Below are 12,532 nucleotides of genomic sequence, written 5' to 3'. Positions count from 1 at the left end.
AAACTTCTCTGTATTAACATGCTTTAGTGTTTAAGAAATGTTAAAATTTAGAATCACTGTGTTAGATATTCAATTTTTAACATTTGGGGATTTTTAGTAATATTTTCACCTTATTCTTGCTGTCTATAATTGGCAATGAGTTATATTATCTTTTAAATATTTCACAGTGGTTTTACATTATATCATTACAAAATACATATGATTTTAAAGCCTTTTCTTTTTGGGGGGGGTGGATATTGTATAGTTGACCCTTGAATAACAGGAGGATTGTGGTGCTGACCCTATAACTTTTGGCTCCCCCAGAAGATAACTACTATTAGCCTACTGTTGACCTGAAGCCTGACTGATCAATTAACATATTGAATGTTTATGTATCATATACTATGTTCTTATAATAAAGCTACAAGAAAAAAATAATAAGAGAAAAATACATTTGCAGGGCTGTATTTATTGAAAAAAATCTGCACATTAGTGGACCCCTGTAAACCCATGTTGTTCAAGGGTCAGTTGTAATCATTTTAACTGATGTGTTCCACAAAGAGTCTACACATCTCTGTAAGATAAAACTTGTCACTATTATGTGAAAAAGGCAGAGTAACAGGATGAAAGCAACTTGAGATGAAGTGTAACATGGTTATATTTTTATGTTCATTAAAAAATCATTTAACTTCTGGACATTGCTATATCAGCCTTTAAAATAAAGTAATGGATTAGGAGTTAAGATGGCAGAGGAGTAGGGGACCCCTTTTTCAGCCAGTCCCCTGAGTCCAGCTGGATACGTACCAGACCAGCCTGAACATCTATGGAATCAGCCTGAGACGCAGGAAGATACATCTGGATCTCTACAAATGAACATCTCCAGCGCTGAGTATTGAGGTACGAAGTGGGGAGCCGTGAAACCGCACACAGATATCGGAAGATAAACGGAAGGGGAAGGGAGCCACCGCGTTCGGGCGCCAGGAGGTGGTAGCCACCTGCACGGGGGAGCGGGCGGACTCGCGGACTGGCACCTGCGAGAGAGCAGACTGAGACTGTGAGCTGGGAACGCGTGGGACCAGACTGAAACGGAGCTCCGGTGTGCTCACTGGAACCAGACTGAGACCATGAGCCCGGAACACGCGCGACCAGACTGAGGGCCGGAACTTCGAAGAGCATGGGGGTGGCTGGTGGCTAGCGGTGTTAGAAACACAAACGACAGAGATGCACTGGCCCTGGAAGTGAGGGCTGGGATGCCGGCTGTGGGGTGCACATCCTGGGACGCTGCAGGGTTGAGCAGCACCAACAGTAACAGAGTTAAAGTGGCCAGAACATCAGTGGAGAACGGTCCGCGATCCCTCTGTTCTGAGATAGAGGCTGAGATTCGGCCACTGCTGCTCTGACTCTCAGAAGAGGCACAGCAAACCGCCAGGGAAAGCTGCCAAAGAACAAAAGCCTGGAAAGACCGGCTCACAGTGTGCCCACCCGCATCCCCCCTCACAGGGGACATGGAGATTCGACCCAAACAGGGTTGCCTGAGTATTGGCGCGGCAGGCCCCTCCCCCAGAAGGCAGGCTGAAAAATCAAGAAGCCCACATCCCTAAGATCCCTATAAAACAAGGGCACACGGCCTGGGTCCCGGTCAATAATTTGGGCTCTGGACAACCCCGCAACCTCTCCTCATCAGAATGAGGGAGAAGGAGAAATCCCCCCCCAGCAAAGAAAAGACAATGAGTCTGCGGCCTCTGCCACAGAACTAATGGATATGGATATAACCAAATTATCAGAAATGGAATTCAGAGTAACAATGGTCAAGATGATGTGTAGACTTGAAAAAAGTATTAACAAAAATGTTAATGAGAATATAGAATCTCTAAGGGCGGAAATGAGAGCAAATCTGGCAGACATTAAAAATTCTATGAGCCAAATGCAGTCAAAACCAGAGGCTCTGACGGCCAGGGTGAATGAGGCAGAAGAACATATCAGCGAATTGGAGGATGGGTTAGTAGAAGAGAAAGGTAAAAGAATCTGGACTCAAAAAAATCCATTCTCAAGAATGTAGGTTATGGGAGATTACTGACTCAATGAAATGTTCCAATGTCAGAATCATTGGCATCCCCAAGGGGGTGGAGAAAAACAGAGGTCTAGAAGAGATATTTGAACAAATTGTAGCTGAAACTTCCCTAATCTAGCAAAGGAAACAAACATTCGTGTGCAAGAGGCAGAGAGGACCCCTCTGAAGCTCAACCACGACAAACCTACGCCATGTCACATCAGAGTGCAATTCGCAAATATTAGATCCAAGGATACAGTATTGAAAGCGGACAGGGCAAAGAAATTTCTCATGTACCAAGGCAAAGGTATCAGAATTACGTCAGACCTATCTACACAGACCTGGAATGAGAGAAAGGGGCATTGAGGGGGGCACTTTTTAAAGCTCTTTCAGAGAAAAACATGCAGCCAAGGATCCTTTATCCAGCAAGAGTGTCATTCAGAATTGATGGAGAGATAAAGACCTTCCAGAATTGCCAGTCATTGACCAATTTCGTAACCACGAAACCAGCCCTACAGGAGATATTAAGGGGGGGGGGGGTTCTATAAAAGTAAAAAGGCCCCAAGAGTGATACAGAACAGAAAGTCACAATCTATAGAAACAAAGACTTTACTGGCAACATGGCATCATTAAAATCATATCTCTCAATAATCAGTCTCAAAGTAAATGGCCTAAATGCTCCCATAAAATACCACAGGGTTGCAGATTGGATAAAAAGACATGACCCATCCATTTCCTGTCTACAAGAGACTCATTTTGAACCTAAAGATACATTCAGAGTGAAAGTAAAGGGATGGAATACCATCTTTCACGCCAATGGACCTCAAAAGAAAGCTGGGGTAGCAATTCTCATATCAGACAGATTGGATTTTAAACTAAAGACTATAGTTAGAGAAATAGAAGGGCACTATATTATTCTTAAAGGATGTATCCAACAAGTGGATATGACAATTATAAATATATATGCCCCCAACAGGGGAGCAGCAAGATACACAAGCCAACTCTTAACCACAATAAAGAGACATATAGATAAAAATACATTAATAGTAGGGGACCTCAACACTCCACTATCAGCAATAGATCACCGAAGAAAGAAATTAACAAAGAAACAAGAGCTTTGAATGCCATACTCGACGAGTTGGACCTCATAGATATATATAGAACACTACAGCCCAGAACCAAAGAATACTCATTCTATTCTAATGCCCATGGAACATTCTCAAGAATAGACCATGTTCTGGGACACAAAACAGGTCTCAACCGATACCAAAAGACTGAAATTATTCCCTGCATATTCTCAGACCACAATGCTTTGAAATTGGAACTCAACCACAAGGAAAAATTTGGAAGAAACTCAAACACTTGGAGACTAAGAACCATCCTGCTCAGGAATGATTCGATAAACCAGGAAATCAAAAATCAATTTAAACAATTTATGGAGACCAACGAGAATGGAAACACAATGGTCCAAAACCTATGGGATACTGCAAAGGCAGCCCTAAGGGGGAAATACATAGCCATCCAAGCCTCACTCAAAAGAATAGAAAAATCTAAAATGCAGTTTTTATATTCTCACCTCAAGAAGCTGGAACAGCAACAGAGGGACAGGCCTAATCCACGCACGAGGAAGCAGTTGACCAAGATGAGAGCAGAAATCAATGAATTAGAAATCAGGAGTACAGTAGAGCAGATCAACAGAACTAGAAGCTGGTTCTTTGAGAGAATTAATAAAATTGAAAAACCACTGGCAAGGCTTATCCAAAAGAATAGAGAAAGGACCCAAATTAATAAGATTATGAATGAAAAAGGAGAGGTCACAACCAACACCAATGAAATTGGAAGGATTATTAGAGACTTTTATCAACAGCTTTATGCCAATAAATTAAGCAATCTGGAAGAGATGGAAGCCCTCCTGGAAACCTATAAACTACCAAGACAGGAAGAAATTGATTTTTTAAACAGGACAATTAATTATGAAGAAATTGAGTCAGTGATAAACAAATCTCCAGGCCCGGATGGTTTTCCTGGGGAATTCTACCAAACATTCAAAGAAGAAATAATACCTATTCTCCTAAAGCTATTTCAAAAAATAGAAAGAGAAGGAAAGATACCAAACTCATTCTATAAGGCCAATATTACCTTGATCCCCAAACCAGGCAAAGACCCCATCAAAAAGGAGAATTACAGACTGATTTCCCTAATGAATATGGACACCAAAATCCTCAACAAGATGCTGGCTAATAGAATCCAACAGTACATTAAAAGGATTATCCATCATGACCAAGTGGGATTCATCCCTGGGATGCAAGGGTGGTTCAACATTCGCAAATCAATCAGTGTCATAGATTTTATCCAGAAAGAAAAATTCAAAAATCACATGATTCTCTCAATAAATGCAAAAAAAGCATTTGACAAAATACAGCATCCTGATTAAAACCCTTCAGAGTGTAGGAATAGAGGGTACATTCCTCAATCTCATAAAAACCATCTATGAAAAGCCTACAGCAAATATCATTCTCAATGGGGAAAAGCTGGAATCCTTTCCCTTAAGATCAGGAACACGACAAGGATGCCCATTCTCGCCACTATTATTCAACATAGTACTAGAAGTCCTGGCAACAGCAATCAGACAACAAAAAGGGATAAATGGTATCTAAATCGGCAGAGAAGAAGTCAAACTGTCTCTCTTCGCAGATGACATGATACTCTATATGGAAAACCCAAAAGAATCCACACCCAAACTATTAGAAGTTATAGAGCAATTCAGTAATGTGGCGGGATACAAAATCAATGCTCAGAAATCAGTTGCATTTCTATACACGAATAATGAGACTGAAGAAAGAGAAATTAGGGAATCCATCTCATTTACAATAGCACCAAAAACCATACGTTACCTTAGAATTAACCAGAGATGTAAAGGACCTATATTCTAGAAACTATAAATCACTCTTGAAAGACATTGAAGACACAAAAATATGAAAAATATTCCATGCTCATGGATCGGAAGAATTAACATAGTTAAAATGTCCATGCTACCCAGAGCAATCTACACTTTCATGCTATCCTGATCAAAATACCAATGACATTTTTCAAAGAACTGGAATAGTCCTTAAATTTGTATGGAACCAGAAAAGGCCCCGAATCGCCAAGGAACTGGTGAAAAGGAAAAACAAAGCTGGGGGCATCACAATGCCAGACTTCGAGCTGTACTACAAAGCTGTGATCACAAAGACAGCATGGTACTGGCACAAAAACAGACACATAGACCAATGGAACAGAAAGGGGAACCCAGAAATGGACCCTCGGCTCTTTGGGCAACTAATCTTTGATAAAGCAGGAAAAAACATCCGGTAGAAAAAAGACAGTCTCTTCAATAAATGGTGCTGGGAAAATTGGACAGCTACATGCAAAAGAATGAAACTTGACCACTCTCTCACACCATACACAAAGATAAACTCCAGATGGATGAAAGACATCAATGTGAGATAGGAATCTATCAAAATCCTAGAGGAGAGCATAGGCAGCAACCTCTACGACATCGGCCACAGCAAACTTTTTCATGACACATCTCCAAAGGCAAGAGAAACAAAAGATAAAATGAACTTGTGGGACTTCATCAAGATAAAAAGCTTCTGCACAGCCAAGAAAACAGTCAGAAAAACTAAGAGGCAGCCCACAGAATGGGAGAAGATATTTGCAAATGACACTACAGATAAAAGACTGGTATCGAAGATCTACAAAGAACTTCTCAAACTCAATATGCGAGAAACAAACAAATCATAAAATGGGTAGAAGATATGAACAGACACTTTTCCAATGAAGACATACAAATGGCTAACAGACACATGAAAAAATGTTCAAAATCATTAGCCATCAGGGAAATTCAAATCAAAACCACACTAAGATACCACCTTATGCCAGTTAGAATGGCAAAAATTGACAAGGCAAGAAACAACAATTGCTGGAGAGGATGTGGAGAAAGGGGATCCCTCCTACATTGTTGGTGGGAATGCAAGTTGGTACAGCCACTCTGGAAAACAGTGTGGAGGTCCCTTAAAAACTTAAAAATTGAGCTACCCTTGGGGCGCCTGGGTGGCACAGCAGTTGAGCGTCCGCCTTCGGCTCAGGGCGTGATCCTGGCGTTATGGGATCGAGCCCCACATCAGGCTCCTCCGCTATGAGCCTGCTTCTTCCTCTCCCCCTCCCCCTGCTTGTGTTCCCTCTCTCGCTGGCTGTCTGTATCTCTGTTGAATAAATAAATAAAATCTTAAAAAAAAAAAAAAATTGAGCTACCCTATGACCCAGCCGTTGCACTACTGGGTATTTACCCCAAAGATACAGACATAGTGAAGAGAAGGGCCATATGCACCCCAATGTTCATAGCAGCATTGTCCACAATAGCTAAATCATGGAAGGAACGGAGATGCCCTTCAACAGATGACTGGATTAAGAAGTTGTGGTCCATATATACAATGGAATAGTATTCAGCCATCAGAAAGATCGAGTTCTCAACATTTGCTGCAACATGGACGGCACTGGAGGAGATAATGCTAAGTGAAATAAGTCAAGCAGAGAAAGACAATTATCATATGATTTCTCTCATCTATGGAACATGAGAACTAGGAAGATCAGTAGGGGAAGAAAGGGATAAAGAAAGGGGGGGTAATCAGAAGGGAGAATGAAGCATGGGAGACTATGGACTCTGAGAAACAAACTGAGGGCTTCAGAGGGGAGGGGGTGGGGGAATGGGATAGGCTGGTGATGGGTAGTAAGGAGGGCACGTATTACATGGTGCACTGGGTGTTATACGCAACTAATGAATCATCGAACTTTACATCAAAAACCAGGGATGTACTGTATGGTGACTAACATAATAAAAAAACAAAAACAAAAAAAAAGAAAAAATGAAGTAATGACACTGTACCTACTGCAGACAGATTGTGAAATCCAGAAGACATGTTTTATGCATTTCTTTGTTTAGGTCTCAACATTTTTTCTAGCTAGAGACTTTGAAGAGTGCTAGGCACAAAAGGGGAATTTTTCCAGCCCTTTCTTGGAAATTCGAATTAGGTAAGTCAACTGCTTTTTAACATCTCCAACTTTCAGTTACATAAAAAAAATAGTTCAGAGGAAAGTAGACCTGCACCACAGAAAATTCAAGGTCTCTTGATTACCTTCACCCCCTTTTTAGGTGTGAGTGGTCAAGCTTTTCCCAAAGGTGAAGAGAAAAGTTAAAACTTGCCTTTATGAGTTTCCTCTAGTTTGTATTTCCTTTACCTCAGTCATAATCAACCATAAAGGGAGATTTTATTTTATCAGATCGTGGTGCCAGTGCACAAAAGTTAATGGGTAGAAGATAGGCATCTTTATATATTCTGCTTTAAATATAAACTTGAAAATATAATTTTGCACTGTTTCATGTTAGGGGGTCAAAGAAGAAAGACACAGCCCCAGAGCTAAGCAAATAGTATATAAATAGTATGTTTTTACATGGCATCTTTACTTATTGAAATTTTTGCACATTAATTATCAATATCATTTGATCCCTACAGCTTCATATAGTTAAGAAGGCAGGTGTAACTATTTTATAGATATCTAAGGCACAGAGAAAAAATGCTCAAAAATTGATGGACTGTGATGTCTATTCACTAACTGTTCCTGATTCATCTTTTTTTTCTCCTTGAAATTCCCTTTTAAAATACCACATACATATACATAAACACATGAAAAGTATAAATTCATAAGAGTTCTTAACAATTAAGTCTATTCATATACAGTTTTGTCAGTTTCTTGGAGGAATTAGCATAAATTGAGGGTAGGTGGATCAGATTCAAAATGATCAAAGACTCACTGTACGCCTAGATCTTTGAAATGAAAAGAGCATTGAAGAACATCTTCATTTCCCTCTTCTTGCCTCCACCAGTCCCAATGTGCCCCTCATATCAGAGATTCTAAGCCCATATTATCAGGTGGAAAAACTGGCTACCACCACCCTTGTTTTCAACTAATGAGGAGCTGCTTTTCAGGTACCCAAGCTACTTCTCCCACCTGACTTTCCTAAGGACCAGATTTACTACATTCATTCTGGAAACTATAATCAGCACTAAGGTAAAAACATAAAGTGAGAAAGAGAAAGTGTTAAAAGCAACAGCTATCATTTTTCCAATAATGATGTCTTTGTAGGGTCCTGGAAAAAACAGACGAGAAGACAGGCAAACACCTTTGGGTTTTAATATTAGGTGTTTTCAACTAATCAGCATCCACTATGGTAGGAGACTAAAATCCAAGCTTGACTCAAAAAGGGCAACTATTAACAAAGATTTTATAAATGCAAGCGTCTTTCTTCTTTTATCCTGCTGCCAACATTTATCATCACCTGCTGAGTACGATATAAAAGGTGCCTTATGCCGTTCATTTAGAATCATTATTTACCTAGATTTTATAACGAATAGGGGAAGGGTATATTTCTAAATGTACTTCTCCCAAAATGGATTTTTTCCTCATAGAAAAGAAAATGGCCACAAAAAAGGTGGTTTTCACATAATGGGATTATCTGGGAGTGAAAGCTTCAGCAATAAACTCTTTATGCAAGGCATTTTGCCTTGAGTTATTAAATATACAACAATGAATACAGAATAAGGCATTTAAAAGTTTTCTGTCTCTCTGAATTCGTAGTAATACTATTTGAATATTAAATCCCAGATTTTTTTAGTTCATTTTAATATCATTTCTATATAAGTTTAATAATCCTTCATTAGAGCTGGAGTTGGGATATTCTGTTTCAGTTGTGTTCATACATATCCTGGAAAAGTACTAGTAGTTGTCTACCCTTAACATTATCTTTTTTCACATTACTTTTAGCCAAAGAGTAATGGTACATTGTTTTATATTATCTGGAAAGAAATACTATTATGAATAGGATCAAGAGAAAAGCCCACGTATCTTTAATATGAGGAACCAGGACCTTGCATAAAGGCTTTGTGGTTGCAGTGTTGAAGAGGATGGAGAAAAACTGGAGAGCGATCCTAGAGAAACCTTGGAATTAGAAAATGTATTGCCAATAAATACCTCTGATTTTTTATTACTTAATGAGTAATATTTACTAATTAAGAAATATCATGGAGCCTATGAATAGCTTGTTTTACACACACACAAAAATGTCATCAAATTTACAAAGAAAAAAACAGATATTAAATAGTATATTTTTTTTTAAGTGAAATATAAATGGAACCTTGGGAGTAGTTTGCCTAAGGTGTTATTATTGACCTTTAGGTAGACCATGCCAAACACATACAACTATCATCTATTTTTAAAGATACTCAGAGTCACTTGTATCTTTAAAAGATGTAACAACAACAACAAAAAGATGTAACAAAAGCCATACATCAAATAGCATGTCGTAATATGTAAGCAAAATATTTCATTCTCTAAGCCAATTTTGGGGTTTTTTTTTTGTTGTTGTTGTTGTTTAAGATTGAGAGAGAGAGAGAGGGCACTTGCAAGCGGAGAGGGGAAGCAGACTCCCTGCTGAGCAGGGAGCCTGGCCAATTTCTTTTAACCTTGTTCTCAGAAGCAAAAAAGAGTAAGTAACTTCTTTCCAATTATTAACTTCCTTCCCAGTCTTTTCTTATACACGTGAAATAATTTGTTTTCCTTAATAAAGTTTGTTTTTCAGCTTTTTAAAATAATTAGAATGCTCTTTCTTCTGTCTACTATCCCTATTTATATCTGATCTGAATCCAAGTGTTTAGTGAGGACCAACTTTGCTTTGAAATTCATTATCTGTATAGTCCAAGAGTCTATCTGAGGTCTTGAGAAAGTACCTTTTTGGATAAGTTTCAAAAGATAAAAGTACCTTTAGTTTCCATGTATTTCCATCAGTCTTGGACTACTGTCATTCTTCCTTCATCAACAGGTATAAGGCACCCAGCCTGGAATCTCAGCATCCACCTAGAAAGATTTTGAGACAGAGAGATCAGAGGTGTAAAGAACAGAAGTGGCGATACAGATTGTTTAACAGGGTAGCCATTCTTTCAGTGACATGTTGGTGGATCTTCTGGAATATAAGAGCAGTAATAAAAGTCCTCATGATGTTTTTGGAGATTATTCTATGACACTAGTGAGACCCTTGACATACTCAAGAAATTTGTCCACATATGTGAAAAAATGCTCCGAATTTCAATTGATTGGTCATTGATTTATTCATTGAATTGTGATGCTACACTGTCCAGTAGGCTCACTAGTTAAGTGAAAAGTAGAAGAGAAAATTAAATCTGCTTTGTGTTTTCAATAAAATGTAGACAACAAAACAAACCATGCCTGAAGCAGTGTAAAGTAAGATGAAAGGGGACATAATTAAGATAGGAGATAAGATTAAGAAGAGATGGCAGTGCTGAGACATAACAGGAAAAAAGAAAAAGCAAAATGGAATTACAAACTGAATTGATGAGATTAAATAATAGAAGCAAATCTGAAGGAGATCAAATCAGTGTGGTAGAGAAAAACTTGAGACTCTCTAAGCAGTTCCAGCAGAGATTAAGATGATTAGAATACTGAGAAAAGACATAAAATATGCAAATACTCAGTCAAAAAATAATGGACATTCTTCAAGGAAAAAAATAAACTACTGGGACTACATCAAAATAAAAAGCTTCTGCATAGTGAAGGAAACAATCAACAAAACTAAAACACAACCTATGGAATGGAAGAAAATGTTTGCAAATGACATTATCTAATAAAGGGTTAGTATCCAAAATACATAAAGACCTTTTTAAAAAACCCCAAATAATCCTATTAAAAAATGGGAAGATATGACTAGATATTTTTCCAAAGACAACATACAGATGGCCAACAGACTCATGAAAAGATGCTCAACATCACTCATCATCAGACAAATGCAAATCAAAACTATAATGAGATATTACCTCACACCCGTCAGAATGGCTAAAATCAACAATACAAGAAACAACAGGTGTTGGCAAAGATGTGGAGAAAAAGGAAACTTCTTGCACTATCGGTGGGAGTGCAAACTGGCACAGCCACTCTGGAAAACAGTATGGAGGTTCCTCACAAAGTTAAAAGTAGAACTACCCTAGGATCCAGATATACCACTAGTAGGTATTTGCCCAAGGAATACAAAAATACTAATTCAAAGAGATACATGCACCCCGATGTTTACAGCATTATCAACAATAGTCAAATTATGGAAAGAGCCCAAAGGTCTATTGACTGATGAATGGATAAAGAAGATGTGGTGTATGTATACAATGAAATATTATTCAGTCATAAAAAAAAAAGAAATCTTGCCATTTTCAACAATGTAGATGGAGCTAGAGGGTATTATGTTAAGCAAAGTCAGATAAAGACAAATATGATTTCACTTATATGTGGAATTAAACAAAACAAATGAGCAAAGGGGGAAAAAGAGAAGCAAACCAAGAAATAGACTCTAAACTACAAAGAACAAACTGATGGCTACCAGAAGGGAGGTGGATAGAGGGATGGGTTAATAGGTGATGGGGATTAAAGAGGGCACTTGTGATGAGCAACGGGTATTGTATTAAATGTTGAATCATGACATCGTACACCTAAAACTAATATTACACAGCATGCTGGAATTTAAATAAAAACTTAAAAAAAGGATATAAAAAAATAATAAGCAACCTTAAGGAAAATTACAAAAATTGACATTGAAGGAATAACTAAATATATCATAGGAGAAAACTTTCTTGTACTAAAGAAATAATCTGGATATGTAGGCCAAAATGGCTCAACAAATTACAGAATAAGCTAATAAACTAATCCCAAATATATTCTAAAGAAATAAATTTCAAGACTAAAGGGGGAAATTTTTATAATCTAGAAAAAGTAATTTAATAAAAAAAAAGAACAGAAATCGGATTTCTCTTTAAGGTCTCTCCAGCTAACATCAAATAAAAGACAACACTGAAATAGTGTCATTCTATAGTTTCAAAGTGTAGTGACCTGAAAAATTATAGTGACCCTAAACTGTATACCTATCTAATGTGTGACAGCTTTACTTTGTGAATTCAAATGCATTATTCATTTACTTTTCATAGAAAACAAAAAGTTACTCAAAAATATTCTTCATTCAACCATGTGATTAATTTAATCTAAGAACTCAAGAAACAAAAAGTTAGGCCCAGGAAGGGATCAATGGGTGTTGATACTGTTGCAGTATGAAAGTTTTCTAAACACGGTTGTGAATTAGGTCAGGTAATTGATTAAAAAAAATTTTTTTTGAATACATTTAAAATTTAGGTATTTTAAAAATTTCAGTAATCACAATCTTTATGTATTCCTACAACTTACATTGGTAATGACTAAAAAAGGGAAGAAGAGTAAAAATGTAAAATCCCAGGGTAAGATACATGGTATAAAAATAAACACATCATTTTTTAATTCGATTTTTTAAAAAAAGGTAATTCAACTATTTTTGAAAAAAAAAATCTTTGTCATCAATTTGTTTTAAGGTCCATAAAT

General features: G+C 37.6%; 1 long non-coding RNA gene across 1 annotated transcript in view; it reads right to left on the bottom strand.

Moving 5' to 3' along the window:
• LOC130541889 (uncharacterized) overlaps positions 1–9,971 on the bottom strand; it is a 136,740-nt gene extending 126,769 nt beyond the window's left edge. The window contains exon 1 of the long non-coding RNA XR_008955970.1: positions 9,885–9,971. This is a non-coding gene — a long non-coding RNA (uncharacterized LOC130541889). The remainder of the gene's footprint in view (positions 1–9,884) is intronic.
• Positions 9,972–12,532: the final 2,561 nt, after the last annotated feature.

The sequence above is a fragment of the Ursus arctos genome, unplaced genomic scaffold, assembly GCF_023065955.2.
Source record: "Ursus arctos isolate Adak ecotype North America unplaced genomic scaffold, UrsArc2.0 scaffold_27, whole genome shotgun sequence".
Lineage (NCBI taxonomy): Eukaryota > Metazoa > Chordata > Mammalia > Carnivora > Ursidae > Ursus > Ursus arctos.
Note: the sequence above shows the minus strand (reverse complement) of the source record. Positions and strands in the feature narration are given on the sequence as shown.